Consider the following 16,008-nt stretch of genomic DNA (forward strand, 5'->3'; position numbering starts at 1 on the left):
GTGTCCCTTCGGAGAGTCGATGGAAGTAGTAAATAGCGAGTAAATAACAGTATGTACGTTACTCACAGCGGGGTTTGAGCCCAGCATAGGCTCAGAGCGAATCACAGGTGCCTCATCATTGAAGTTGCTGGGTGTCCTAGAGCTGACGGAGGGCACTCCTCCTCCGATGGGCGCCGGGACGGGTGCCTTCTCGCAAAGGCGAAGCACACCAAGCTGGTCAGCGACGAAGTCTAGGCTTCCAAAGAGGAAGGTCTAGGATGGCTCGAAGATGGGAGGAACCCACATTCCAATAGGTGGGAGCATAGGAAACTCCAGCGAGCTAAAGCGAGTCGTATCGCTTGAGCCCGCCATGCCGAAGATGGTGGAAAGGTGGGCCATCCGATGAGCAAAAGCGTGAACGTACGGCGTTCTCCCCACGGATGGTGCCAACTGTTGGTGCAAAAAGTGACCAACTAGTAAATATTTGTTGTTTTGCCATACGTTATGATCGGATGTGGCCTAGCACTCAATAACACAGAATTTATACTAGTTCAGGCAACGTGCCCTACGTCCAGTTTGAGTCGGTCGGTGACTTTATTCCAGAGCCTAGGTGCTTGAAGTTTGCTATGGGGTTACAAACGAGTGGGAATATGATGGGGGTATCAGAGGTCCGATCGGACTCTGGACCGAAGGGCTGAGAGTGACAGGAGCTCCTACGTGTGCTAAGTATTGAAACATATGCTCTGTGTAGGTTTAGAATATCCAAAGCTAGCAGAGAATGAGTCAAAATGATCCATGTATTGTCTGTTGTTTTTTAAATCAGTCCTCCTTTTGGGGAGGGTGCATCCCCTTTTATAGATGAAGGGGGCGGCCTTATAAGTGAGAGAGAGGGAGTGTGTGCTATCTAGTCTTGTTGCCCACGCTATCGGGTACGAGACAGTTTGTCGGCGCCTATAATACTGTTGACGCCCTGATGCATGTGGTTGGTTCCATCGTGTTCTGTTGGTATGGCAAAGGTCAACGCCTACCATACTGTAGGACAAATGTCGACGCCCACAACACTGTTCATGCCCGGCCATGTCTGGAAGGTTACAAAGTACCCTTCTGATATGGCCTAACAGTACTGTCCTATAGGTGTGCAGGGCATGGTCCTCGGTATTGCGGTTTAACTTGTGCGCCTTACCTTATCTGCTTCGCCTGATTTCTTGGATCCTCACTAAGCGGGTGTCCCTGTTCGTTCGTTCCCAGTTGGCTCTGACCGCGTCGGTCAGAGAAGAGCCACAGGTAGAGGTTTGGTGTGTTTCGTATTAGAGAGGCGGGTCAGAGTCAGAAGTGAGCGTCACCCCTCTTTAGCCAGGCCTTTTGGTCGGAGAGGCGGGTCAGAGTCAGAAGCGAGTATCACCCCTCTTCGGCCAGGCCTTTCGGTCGGAGAGGCGGGTCAGAGTCCGAAGCGAGCATCACCCCTCTTCGGCCAGGCCTTCCGGTCAGAAAGGCGGGTCGGAGTCAGAAGCGAGCATCGCCCCTCTTTAGCCAGGCCTTCCGGTGGGAGAGGCGGGTTAGAGTCAGAAGCGTTCCGATCGGAGACTAGATCACTCTTACAGCCTGTCGTTAGGTATCTAGGCCGGCCCAGGAGTTGCGCGTCGTCCGCAACACCGTCTGCTGGGCCAAGCTTTTTGCTGGAAAGCAAGTCCAATAGGGACCCCGGGTTTATGAACCCAACACAACCTGACAAAGCTAATGCACGCATGCATGCACGCATCCAATCTAATCTCTTTGTTTTTTCATTATAATTCCTCAATGAAGCATCTGATTCAAAAACGGTTTTCACCATTGAACTCTTAACTTTTTTGCACATGATTCAAGATCCATTGTGAATATTTTTGTTGAAAAAAAACTAAAATTCATAAATTTGAAATTTGAATATGGCACATTATGGGCGACTGGATGCATAGAAACAATGGTAAAGATGCGCAAAAAAGTTTTTTGCGCTGATGTTGCATAGAAATTAGTAGTTGGATGAATAAAAATTAATTTTGTTACCGCATAAAAATATCTCCACGAGATGGACATTCCACCTGACACAACCGTGATTGCCTCCACCAACATCATGCTTCCCACTATGGGGGTGTATAATTAATATAGGAACATTGCATAAAATATGGAGACCGCAAAGCGCAAAACATAGAAACGATCTTGTCTTCTCCAAAATTTAAAATTTAAATCATGGCACGTATAGGGGTGTGTAATTAACATGGGAACAATGCATAAAACATGGAGACTATCTCATCTTCAAAATTTGAAATTTGAATCATGGCACGCGATGGCCGATTGGATGTATAGAATCAATGATCAAGATGCGTAGAAAAGTTTTTTGCGCCGATGTTGCATAGAAATTAGTGGTTGAATGAATAAAAATTATTTTTGTTGCCGCGTAAAACCCTCTCCACACAGAGACGACCTCGTCTTTTCCAAAATTTGAAATTTGAATCATGGCACGTGATGGCCAATTGGGTGCATAGAATCAATGGTTAAGATGTGCATAAAGGTTTTTTGGTGCTGATGTTGCATACAAATTAGTGGTTGAATGAATAAAAATTAATTTTACTGCGCTTAAAAACCCCTCCATATGGAGACGATCTCGTCTTCTCTAAAATTTGAAATTTGAATTATGGCACGTGATGGCCGATTGGGTGCATAGAATCAATGGTCAAGATGCACAGAAAGGTTTTTGGTGCCATGTTGCATACAAATTAGTGGTTGATAAAAAAAAATTGCTACCGCTTAAAAACCTCTCCATGAGATGGACATTCCACCTGACACAACCATGGTTGCCTCCACCAACTTTATGCTTCCCAATATGGGATGTATAATTAACATGGAAACAATACATAGAACATGGAGACCATGTATAAAACATAAAGACGATCTCATCTTCTAAAAATTTGAAATTTGAAAAGTAGCATGTGATGGACGGACGATCGGATTCATAGAATCAATGATCAAGATGCGCTTAAACATTGCTAGTGTCGACATTGCATAAAAATTAGTAGTTCGATGAATAAAAAGTAATTTTATTGCCACATAAAAACTGCATGGAACTACTCATTGAGTATCAATAATGTATAGAATTGTGTACCAACAATGTATAAAATTGTGTAGATGCATACATATAATTATTTAAACAATTTATGTCGAAGTGTTCTAACCATGCATAGAAGAGTGCTCTAACCATGTATATAATTGTGCGGCAGTGCACAGATAACTGCTCCAATAATAATGTATACAAATATGTTGTAACAATGTATAGAATGAACACCAAGTTGCAGTTTAGCCATGCATATAAACTTAGGGACACGTTCATAAGAACAAAAAACAGGAAACAAAAAGAGGCATCGCTGTCATTGTCGAAGATGTTGGGGAAAGGGTCGGGGGCTCGCTGCTCGTGGTCGGAGAGGGATTGAAGCTACACCGCTACAAGGAGAGTAGGGGGGGGACGCCATGCCTGCTTGAGGAGGTTAAGCTGCCATCAGTGGGGATGAAGGAAGTGGCACTGCTATCATAGGGCGCTAGATCCGCCACGCGAAACGCTGCACCGGGTTGTAGGGACGGGCTGCCGCCACCGGGTGTGGAAGGGACGGGCCGCCACCGCTGCCGCCGCCTCCCCTGCGCGACGCCGGTGGTGAAGGAGAAGCAGTAGCCGCCATGCATCGTGCTCCATGGATCCAATGTAGGGGTAGGGAAAGGTACCGTGGCTGCCTCCGGGGTGAGCCACGCAATCATCATGGGGTGGGACGCCGGCCACCGGGATGGAGGAGAGGTCGTCGTCACCACAGGAGGGGCTCCACATGGCCGAGCTTGTAGCTGCCCCACCACTCGCCGAAGCTGAGCATGTGGGCCCATCCACATTGCCTCCAAGGGCCGCCGTGTGCGTTGCCGGGAGGGAGGAGCCCGTGTGCCGCAAGTGGGGGAGGAAGTCCACGCGCTGGGAGGGAGCAAGGCTGGCGCCATCACAGCTGGGAGGCTCGACCGTGCGTGACGCCAGTAGGGGAGGAAGGCTGTGGGCCATCGATGGGGGAGGAAGCCACGCGCCAGGGAAGGTGTGGGCCATGGCGCTGGTTGGGGAACAGACGATGCCGCACCATCGTGGGTCGGGGCCGGAAAGCCACGCTCGGCAGGTGACAAGGGTGGCGCCAAGGGGTGGATGGGTGGGATTAGGGTTTTGGAGAATATATAGGGCCTGGGAAGGTGGGGTCTGGTGGACCGGCGGGTGGGCCTACGGGCTGGTGGACTGGAACCTTGTAGGATTTCTGGTTGGCCTAGAGAAGGGGTGAATAAGCCTGCCAAAACAAACACTTAAACTTTTATCAAATTCACCCTATGACACTGCTGCTCTAGAGGGCGGCACTGACGGACCAAAATAGCGGCACTACCGTACCTACAAACAACTTCGAGTCACAGTTCAAAATCAGTGAACAAAAACTTAGATCGGAGAAATCTCTTAGCTTACTGTAGGTATTATAGTCACAGATCAAGAGCTAAAATGAGTAGAAACACCACACAGAAGTAGATCGACTAGAAACCCTAGAAATTATCTCAACCAACAATATAAAATGCAAGTAATGTAAATCAAGCACAAGTGACACAATGATTTATCCCATGGTTCGGCTCACTAATAAGGCTTGCCTACTTCTACATTGTTGAGGTTAGCCACTAAGGCTTAGGGCTTTCCAACCCTTCCTCGTTCTCAAGTCAAGAGACATAACTCTTGAGATGAGGGGTGAGTATACTAGCTTCAAGAGATGGTTACAAATCTCTCGAGGCTGCCACACAAGTTAGCAAGCTCTACGGGCGACGCTCTAGCTGGCTAGGAGCCAGGCTCCAAGAGTAACAAACACAACCGCCGGTCAAAACGTGAACCAAGTGCTTTTTTGAGTTGGGGAATCAATTGAGCTGCTCCCTAATTGAGTTTTGGACCCTTTTCTCTCAAAGATTGATGGAGAAATCAATGAATTTGCTTGAGGGCTCAAGGTCAACAATAGAGGGAGAGAGATATGTCCTTTTCTGTTTGGACGTGCTGGAATAAGTGGGAGGAAGAAGAGCGATGTTGGGGAGGAAGAGGATGGGTATAAATACCCCCTCAGCCCCAACGATCACTTAAGTCGCGGCAGTGCCTCTCTTCAAGTGCGGTAGTGGCACACCATGCAAGACAACAAGAGTAAGAGTGAAGTGTAGACTGTCTTGGCTGTGAATCTGATGATGCATGTGTATGTTTGAGCACTTAGTAACACATATTAGCTTAAGCATTGTGTCCCCCTTTATATTACGGCTTTTTCTATACTCAAATTCAAAATATAAAAGAATTTAAACCTCATTTGAGTTTGAAACCATCTACATTTGTAATTGGGGGTTCCTCCGTTTCGTGTAGCATCCTCGAACATGAATTCCCTGCTTGTCATTTCGATAAATCTCATTAGTTCTCTAATTGTGTGGTCATTATCACCAAAACCTATAATTAGAGCTTGATTGCACTTTCAAACCTGATTTGGTAGAACCAGAAAATACCAGTTTGGGCTAGGGCTTCCACTGACTATTGGAAGCCCAAAGCTCCCAATCACACACACACACACACACATATATATATATATATAATAAAGAGGTAAAATTTATGGTTATTTTTTTCCATTTATTTTTTTTTGTCAACCTCCCCTACCACCGATAGTTAAGAGTTTTTTTCATCTAGACTTATATAACCTTAGATAGTTAGGACAAATAGATGTCACCGAATATAGGAATTCTAAGTGCGTGCGTGACATGAGTCCGTGCCTGTGTCCATGCGTGAGTCCAATTTCTTCCCAACTAACTGTGTATGTTTGAGTCCAGTTTAGTTTAAGTGCGTGCGCCATACGAGTCCGTGTCTGTGTGAATGCGGGAGTTCAATTTTTTTCTGTTTGTTTTTTCCTGACCGATTCTAGGGAAACGATCGACGGCCATCAATAAGTTTTCAATTAAAAAAACGATTCGGTGTCATCAGAAACAAAAGCATATTCAAAATTTTCTGGCCGAATCCTTTACCAAAAATAAAACTTTACAATATGGATCCTATTCTGACCTGCCACGTGACGGCAGATATATAAAGAGCTTTTTCGTCCTAGAAAAAATGAATCTTCCTGGTATGGCCTCTTTTTTTTTTACTTACTTGTATGGTCCTAAAACGAACTTTCATTTCTTCTATGACCTTTCGTTCGTTTTTGTCACTTGACGATGTTAAGTCAAGGGTAAAAAGACCGTTTTGCCTTTGACGTAAAAAAATAAATTATAGAGTTTTGTTTGATTGTTGTATATTTAGAGTAATATTAAGCAAATAAATTCACACATAACAGTATGGCATATTTGGAGTATATAATACACATAACAATACATATTTGTAGTAATATTAAGCAAATAGAACACATAATAGTACATTATGTGCTTTAAAATTTTTCACACATACATTGCAATTAACCAAGTCTCACATAAATCCACCATAGTTTCAATCACACATAAATAAGGTCTCACATAAATAAAGTCACACAAGAGTACGAATTCAAACATATATTGGTCTCACATACAACTAGCAAATTCAATAGGCATATCACAAATCAAAGACTGAGCCTTCTTTTACTTCGCGTGCTCATGGCAGGGCTGCTAGGAAGTATTGCCTTGCTTCTTGTATCCATCGATGGACTCTCAAGTAGCACCTTTAGAATGTCTACGCCTTTTTTCTTTGGAAGGCATAGCTTCTTCTTGATGGGTGTCCGCTTCCTTTTAACTTGAGCAGATCGATCTTTGCGTGAAGCAATAGAAAGTGATTCGGGCTAATTCGACCCACTTCTTGACCTACAATTGTTATACATCGACAATGGTTTAGATAAGAGGGGAAAATTAGATTCATGTAACTAAAATTTAAAATTAAAAAATATACAATTTTGAACGTCCAGAATTAGAGTTAGTGCGGTTTCTCTTTTTCTTACTTGAAACCTCTAAATTGTGGCTACATGGTAGTCAAATAATGAAGTTTTCAAAGCAATATGTGATAATATAGAGAGATTTCAGCAATATATAAATTACCTTTTAGAGGCTTCAGGTATACAATCGTCACTTTTCCTCTTTTTAGAAAATATTGTTTCTAAGTTTTAACTACAGTGACAAATTAGTTGGTACTTAGAATCCATCAGAAGTGCGAAATAACCATGTGAGAAAGGAAGAATACCGAACCTTAGAGGAAAAGACATGGATGCCGCTGGTGCATCTTCCTCTAAAGGTATAATGGAACTTTAGGCTAATTTGATGTTCCTTGCCCTCTTATTTGGTTCTCCCCTGAAATAAGAATAGAATCAATATCATGTACTTTACAAAGAAAAAACATAAATGGTAGAGAATACTAGACAAGTTATTACCTGATTGCTTGCATAGCTTCAATGTCTTCTGGTCTGCCTCTCTTGCAATTATGCCAATGATGTCCATAGTCCATACAAATAGGGCACTGGTGTTGTCCTTTTCTCTTTTTCTTGTCACCAGTACCTTTGTGCTTTTCAGTTTTAGGCCTACCAGCAACTGGTGTCAATAAAGGTGGGTGTATGAAAAATTCATGGTTAGATTTAGACCACTGAGACTTGTCTGGCATAGCAGGAATTAGCTGACTGTATGCAACTCTAAATTTCTCAACCACTTATGCCCATCAACAGCACATGCACTGGCCAATTGCCCCTTGTACTTGCCTATCAAGAATGTGTTGTCTATTGCAAGGTATGGCCTACAACTAGCAAGGAACCCATCTATGCATGGTTTTAATGCAAAAAAAGAATCTTCTAAATCTGATCTTGTCATCTACCATATGATGGTCAATAATGACTAAGCTACCAGAACAACAACTATCAATTTGTGCTTTAAACTTGAACATATTATCAAAGCTAGAATTACAGTCACCATAAAGTCGTTTTAATGCTGGCTCCTTACCATCATACACTCTCTTGTAGTCGATATTTACCTTATGGTGTTCTTTCAATTTGTTCGACAATACCGCTGCACCCAAAGTTGCATCCACTATGAGGAAGTCCTTCACCTTTTCACATATCCAAAATTTGGTTGCATTCTTCACCTTCTTTTTCCTCCTTGTACTAGAGCAAGCATGAGCACAAGGGTTCATTTTCACCTATAAGATGAGAAATAATTAGTTAGAAAGATAAATAATAAAGCTCTAAATAATATGCAATCTCAATTAACATAAGGACAAAGACAAAGCCTTACCATAACAGTGCAGTTGTCCTTAGTGGTAGAAGCAAATATCCACTATGGACAGTTGTCTTTGTCTCTCCTTGAATAATATGCCCTGAACCTATTTGGTGCACTCTTTGCAGAATTGAACTCAAATAGATTTTTTATTGCATGCTGAGAAATTGCCAGTTTGAATGTCTCCATATTAGCATAAGTGGAGCCTACTACCATTGGTGGATCTTCTGGATCATGTTCTACATTTGGAGCATAGTTTTTCGCATTGCATGGCATCTCTTCCTCATCCTGTGACTCATCTCCACCTTCACTATCAACCTCATTATCATCAACAATATAGGATGGGTCTTTTTGAATAGGGCTATGAACCACTTGTAGAGCATTAGGTGCTATAATATCATAGTACATAGTTTCCTCATGAACACCTACATGTTCATTCTGTGGTTCAGGATTCCTAAGGTAATCATCCTCATCTGCATCATCATTGTCTATGTTGTCCTTAGGTTGGGTATCCACGCCAAAATCCCACTCTGTGACAGGCTCATATGGATCAGAATGACCTCGATATACAACAAACATGATGACAACCTTTTTCTTTAAATGTTTATCAAACATAGACATCAACTCTTGGTCGTTTTTTACTTCTGAAAAAGATTTTAGACCTTGATCATAATACTGAATATGAGCTACTTCTAAATAACCAGGCGGGTACTTCTCTACCACCGATTCAACAAGGTCCTCATAATTTATTTTGTCTAAATCAACAACCATGTCAAAGCAAAAATATTTCATATCTTGTCTACACTTTTTACGGTTGCCCAACAATTTAACTTTTAGCTTGAAACTGGAATTTGGATCCATGCTGTTATTCAAAATCAAAATAGGCTTTAGGGTTTCGGTACATCTATAACTACTTTTAGGAGTAGAAAAATTATGGACTCACTCTTGTAGCCAGTCTTCTTGGTCGGAGTCAACGCCATTCTCTGTTTCTGCGCGCTTGCTGTAGGATGGGCCGGCCGCGATAGGCTACTTGCTAGAGGGGCCAGCCACGTGGGGCTACTGCTCACTGGAGGTGGCGGCCGCGCTGCTCGCTGGAGGAGACGCTGCTCGCTAGAGGGGCCGCACGTGGGCTACTCGCTGGACGACGGGCCACCGGGCTGGGCGCTGGAGGAGGGGCCGCCGGGCTGGCCGCTCAACGAGGAGCCGCCGGGCTGGCCGCACCGGACCAGCCCCGATGAGGCGGGAGGCGGCGCCTCCCCCATGGCGACGAAGGACGGGAGCGGGGTCGGGCGGAGCCAGGTCCGGCAGATTCGAGGCCGGAGATCCCGGGCGAGGCACCTAGCCACCGGCGGCGGCGACGGAGCCCTTCTCCATCGTGTCGCGTCCCATCCGCCTGTCGCTCGATCTGTTTCTCGATACGCGCCCGTCGGTCTGAGTCGCTCGGCTCGGTGGGGCCCTTTCAGAAACATAGAAGGGCAATTTCGTCTTTTTGCGTATTCACAAGTGGACAGACTAATAGAGTTCGCTAACAGACTTAACAGAAGGCTATAAAAGGAATAAAAGTTTGTTTCAGGACCATACAGATAAGTTAAAAAAAGGACCATACAAGAAAAAAAAACTATTTTTTCCAGAGCGAGCTCCTATATAAAACCAAGGCAGGAGAGGCTCCCTACGAGACCCAAAGAAAACTCAAGCGCTTATTCGTCGAGGACCTATACAGCAGCTAGGCCTGGGCTAGACATGGGTGGGGCTGGCCCAGACTAAACCCATGTGGAAATTAACTAAAATTAATTATCTGGCTGCTTTAATGTTTGTGCAAATTTTCTGGAGAGGATCGTGGGAGCAAAACTTCATGGCCCCGTTCGGCTTACCCAGAAACCAGCTGTCACACCTAATTTTAAGGATAAAATTGAATGTACAAAACTCGTGTGTGCCTAGGGATCAATCACACACACAAGCTGACAAATTACATAAAGTATCATCATGGTGTCTCTTACATCAAGAACCATAATATAACTTAGTCTTACATCACACAGCGGAATATACAAAAAATAACTCTCTCGTGGGGCTTCATCATAGGGAAGGTTAACTGGTTGACCACAAGCCTAAAAATCCTCAGGAAATTCCTCATACCCGTTGTCATCTGTTACCCATCCGGGATTTTTGTCTAAATAAAGAAAATAAACAAGCGTAAGTACTTCCCGTACTTAACAAGATAACATGGGGTTATGTAGCTCAAAAAGGACGACACTGGTTTACTGCAGTTAGCACTTTTAGTAAGTCCAGATTTTATTATCAAGTATCATTAAGTTATGCTTAAGCTCCCATTAAAACCCACTTAATCAAATATCTGCATCATTTGGATCATATCATCATAAACCGTCATAACTAAACAACAATGAGTATCCAATTCTTCTGTGAGTTTTCCGGGCCGCTCGTGACCATGGGCACGGCTGTTATAATAGTTTGTTACCCTCTGTAGAGGTGGTGCACATTCACCGCGAGTCGTGATTTCCATATGTCCGGATTAATTACTCCCATGTCACTACCAAGGTGGCGGACAGGGTACACTATGAAGCCATTTCATAAGTTTCTCTAACAAGTTAGGGCCGCTAGGTTTCTTCGGCAGACAGATGTAGGAACCACTCTTTCCTATGGCACATATCCATCACGGTTATACACATAGGAACAGAGGCAGCCCTATACCCAACATGGCAAGCCCCTTTTGCGCCATAAAGGTAACCTCTAACAAGCTAGAAAAGATCATATTACTGAGCTAAAGTCAGAGCCATATAACTCTCCCGGTTGCACTGTCAGTCCCAGCTTTTACTGACAGATAAGTCCTCATGGAGGGCCGGAAGCAACAAGATCAAAAGTCATTTGCACCTTCACCCTATGGATCAGTTGTTATAAATCATGTTATACTTTTAGTTCCATAGAACCATTCATCATCATGTAGATCATGTTCAGTTAGAGCACTAGCAATCTACCCATATGCAATTAACCCATAAGAGTCAAGGGAACAAGTCATCAATGACTAGAATGTCCTTATGGTTACCAAAATTAGACACATGCACATGAGTAAATGATTAAAGTGAATAGGACATCAAGGAAGGCCCAAGCTATACTTGCCTTGGTTCACAAACTCTTGCTGGTCCAGCTGGTCGTCGAAGAATTCTTGGTCTCCAACGTTCTCCTTACCGTCTGAACGCGACCAACACGGCAACATACAACATTCCAAAGTCATTCACACAAAGTAAATATTTCTATAATTAGAACTGTACACCAATAGTATAGAAAACAAGATAAAATGTTTGTGAAAATAATCTACGTCTCGCTACGATCACGTCAACGCGAAGTTCACAAAAAACAGAGCTAAAATGCAAAAGTTATGATTTAAACGGGATTTCCTATAGCAATATATTTAATTAAATCTAAACATGAAATTTAAAAGTTACAAACTTAATTAACAATGGTACTAACGCGTAAATTATGAAATTATGAAGCTAACGCAATTGGAACGGGTTAATTCGGTGCTAAAACGACGATTTTATAAGCAAAACGGTACAAATGACATTTCTGTAAATACTGAAAACGTATTTTAGACTAAAGCAGTGAACTTTATGCTTTCAAAATGAGAAAACATACTCGGGGAAATGCGCTATGGACGACGGGTTCTATTACGCGAAATTAGAGGGGTTCTTTAGCAAAACTACCCGCAAAGGGGTATCGGCCAACGGTAGCCGTCGGATTTAAAATGAACGGCCAGAAATAGATCTAGGGAGAGAGAAGAAGGGGTGGCTGGCTGGAACAGTGTTCCCAGCGGCAAGGCACCATTGCCGGCGGTGTAGAGGTCACTGGAGCACGCGGTACAGGGGCTAGGGGCCACGGTTCGAAGAACCGAGGGCACCGGGAGAGAGAGCGGGAGCAGGGGAACTTGCCAAGGCCAAAGAGGTGGCCGGAGAACATGGCCGAGGCGACGGTCGCCATGGCCGGCGGCAAGGAAGTTAACGGCGCTCACGGATAGTGTGCTAGGGGCCATAAAATGCAAAATAAACTGCATAGGGAGAAAAAGGGGAGCACGGTGAAGCTCACCGCGGTGACAAATGGGGCAGAGGCAGCTCGGGGACGGCTGCTTTCGAGCGGAGGGCAGACGGCGGAACCGGTGTCGCGGCGGTTGTGCCTTCCGTGCACAGTAAGAGCGAAGGAGGGAGAGGGGGCAGTAGGGGGGCACGCGGTGGGGGTGGTCGGCTTCATTTTGTAGAGGCCAGGGCACGGGCGATGCTCCCACGATCGAGGACATGGGTGGCGGTTGCGGCTGCGCCAGGCGCGGGCGGTTGCGGGTCGTGCGGGAGGATGGGGGAGGAGCTGACAGGCGGGGCCGAGTGGTCAGCGGGGATAAGGAAGGGGGAGACGCGGCGGTTGCCCACTGGTGCTGGGCTAGCGCGGAGCTGGGCCGGCGCAGAGGCAAGGAGGGCCAGCGGGAGGGAGAAAGGCCATGGGCTAGTGGGGAGAAAAGGCCCGCAGGCCAAAAACAGAGAAGGGGAGGAAAGGAAAGAAATTTCCTTTTTATTTTTCCAAACAAAATTTCCAAAAGCATTTTCAATTCAAATTTCAATTCTCGTTGAAATTTTTGATCAATACCAAGCATTCACAAAATAATATGCAGCGACATGAATGCACATACATGTTACTATTTTATGATAAATTTTAAATTCATGAGAAATTTATTTATTTCTACATTTTATGAGCACAAAATATAGAATTAAATCATTTTAAACCTATTTTCCAAAGGAGGTAAAATTTTAGGGTGTTACAATTCTACCCCCCTTAAGATGAATCTCGTCCTCGAGATTCGAGTGATTGCTTACTCAATCAATTGGGGATAAGTCTTTCCCAGATCCTCTTCTCTTTCCCAAGTAGCTTCATCCTCTATATACCGATTCCACTGCACCTTGCACATCTTTATAGTTTGGCTTCTTGTAACTCTTTTGGCAGTTTCCAAGATCTTGATCGGATACTCTTCATAAGTAAGATCTTCCTTGATAGCAAGTTCTTCCAAAGGAATTTGCTCTTCTGGTACCCTCAAATACTTTTTCAATTAGGAAACATGGAACATGTCGTGCACACCTGACAAGCTCTCAGGTAGTTCTAACTGATAAGCTACTTCTCCACATCTCTCTAGGATCTTAAAAGGTCCTATATACCTTGGCGCTAACTTTCCCTTTATATTGAATCTTTTTACACTTCTCATTGGTGACACCTTCAAGTACACATAATCACCAACTTCGAAAGTCAGCTCTTTTCTACGAGTATCAGCGTAACTCTTCTGTTGGGGACTGAGCCACTCTCAAATTGTCTCTAATCATTCTCACTTGTTTTTCCGCGTCTCTAAGGACATTGGGTCCAAACACTTGAGTTTCTCCAGTCTAATTCCAGAACAAAGGCGTTCTACATTTATGCCCATACAGCGCCTCAAAAGGTGCTATCTTGAGACTCTTCTGGTAACTGTTGTTGTATGAGAACTCTGCATATGGTAGACTCTTATCCCAACTATCACCATACTATAGTGCACAAGCTCTCAACATATCTTCCAAAATTTGATTGATCCTTTCAGTCTGTCCATCTGTTTGCGGATGGTAAGCTAAACTAAAATTCAACTTTGTCCCCAAAGACCTATATACTTTATGCTAGAATTACGATGTAAATTGAGTGCCTCTATCCGACACGATTTTCTTGGGAACACCATGTAAGCACACTATTCTTTCCATGTACAACTCTGCTAGTCTTACACCTATATAGGTAGTCTTGACTGGTAAAAAGTGGGCAACCTTGGTGAGTCGATCCACTATTACCCATATTGAATCATAACCTCTTTGAGTGCGGGGCAAACCTACGATAAAATCCATACCAACTTCTTCCCATTTCTATTCAGGAATCTTCATTGGTAGTAGCAACCCTGCAGGTCTTTGATGCTCAACTTTCACTCTTTGACAAGTGTCACACAAAGCCACATACTCTGCCGCATCTCTCTTCAATCTATACCACCAAAACTTCTCCTTGAGATCCAAATACATCTTGGTACTTCCGGGATGTATGGAATAGGCAGATTCATGTGCCTCTTGCAGAATTGCTTCATGGATAGCCTTCATTTCAGGTACACATCCTTTTTCTGAACCAAAGAGTGTCATTCTCATCCATTCTGAATCCTAGTGCCTTTCCAAGCACTACATTCTCTGCTATCTCCTTAAGTTTTTCATTCTCCAATTGACCTTTGCGTATCTCTTGCTCCAAAGTAGGCTCTATCACCAATTCCATTGCATTAGTGACAAGGCTCAAGTTGAGATACTCCATTTTAGCACACAGCTCTGCTGACATAGATGTCATCTGAAGTCCATTGGCATAGCTCTTCCTGCTAAGTGCATCAGCTATGACGTTTGCTTTTCCTAGGTGATAATGCACTTCCAAATCATAGTCTTTGATCAATTCTAACCAACAACGTTGTCTCAGATTCAGATTTGATTGGGTAAAGATATACTTCAAACTCTTGTTATCCGTAAAGATATCACTCTTATGCCCAATTAGGTAATGTCTCTAGATTTTCAAAGCATATACCACAGCTACCAATTCCAAGTCATGAGTAGGATAATTCAACTCATGCTTCCTCAATTGTCTAGATGGATATGCCACCACTCTTCCTTCTTGCATAAGCACACATCCAAGGCTCAAACGGGATGCATCACAATATATAGAGAAGTTCTTGCTTAATTCGGGCAAAATCAATACTAGAGCTATAGTCAATCTCTTCTTTAGCTCATCAAAGTTTGCCTGGCATTTATCCGACCATAAATATTTAGCATTCTTTTCCAACAGAGCTGTCATAGGCTTAGCTAGCTTGGAAAAACCTTCAATGAACCTCCTGTAGTATCCAGCCAATCCCAAAAACCTATGAATCTCACTTATAGTGGTTGGTGGTTTCCAATTCAATACATCTTGCACTTTACCTGGATCCACTGCTATTCCACCATTGGAGACAACATGACCCAGAAAAGAGACTTCCTTCAACCAAAACTCACACTTGCTCTGCTTAGCATACAACTTATATTCTCTAAGCTTTTGCAAGACCAACCTTATATGTTCAGCATGTTCTTTTTCAGTCTTGGAGAATATCAGTATATCATCTATGAATACAACCACAAATTTATCCAAAAACTCTATGAACACCTTATTCATCAGATACATGAAGTATGCAGGTGCATTGGTCAATCCAAAAGACATAACGGTATACTCATACAATCCATACCGTGTAGTGAATGCTATCTTGGGTATGTCCGAGTTTCAAATCTTTAGCTGATGGTACCCTGAGCGGAGATCAATCTTGGAGAACACATGGGCTCCTCTTAACTGATCAAATAAATCATCAATCCTAGGCAAAGGGTATTTATTCTTGATTGTAACCTCATTAAGTGAACGGTAATCCATACACATCCGTTGACTACCATCCTTCTTATCCACAAAGATCACAGGTGCCCCCCATGGGGAAGAACTGGGGAGTATGAAACATTTTTCCTGCAACTCTTTTAGTTGTTTCATAAGCTCTTCTAATTCATTAACCCTATTCTATATGGACGTTTAGCTATTGGTGTAGTTTTAGGTAATAATTCAATAATGAATTCAATGTCTCGGTTAGGTGGCATACCTGGCAAGTCATCGGGGAAGACATCCGAAAACTCCTCCACGACACAATCTTGTTTATTGGCT

This window comes from Miscanthus floridulus, chromosome 2 (genome assembly GCF_019320115.1).
Source record: "Miscanthus floridulus cultivar M001 chromosome 2, ASM1932011v1, whole genome shotgun sequence".
NCBI lineage: Eukaryota > Viridiplantae > Streptophyta > Magnoliopsida > Poales > Poaceae > Miscanthus > Miscanthus floridulus.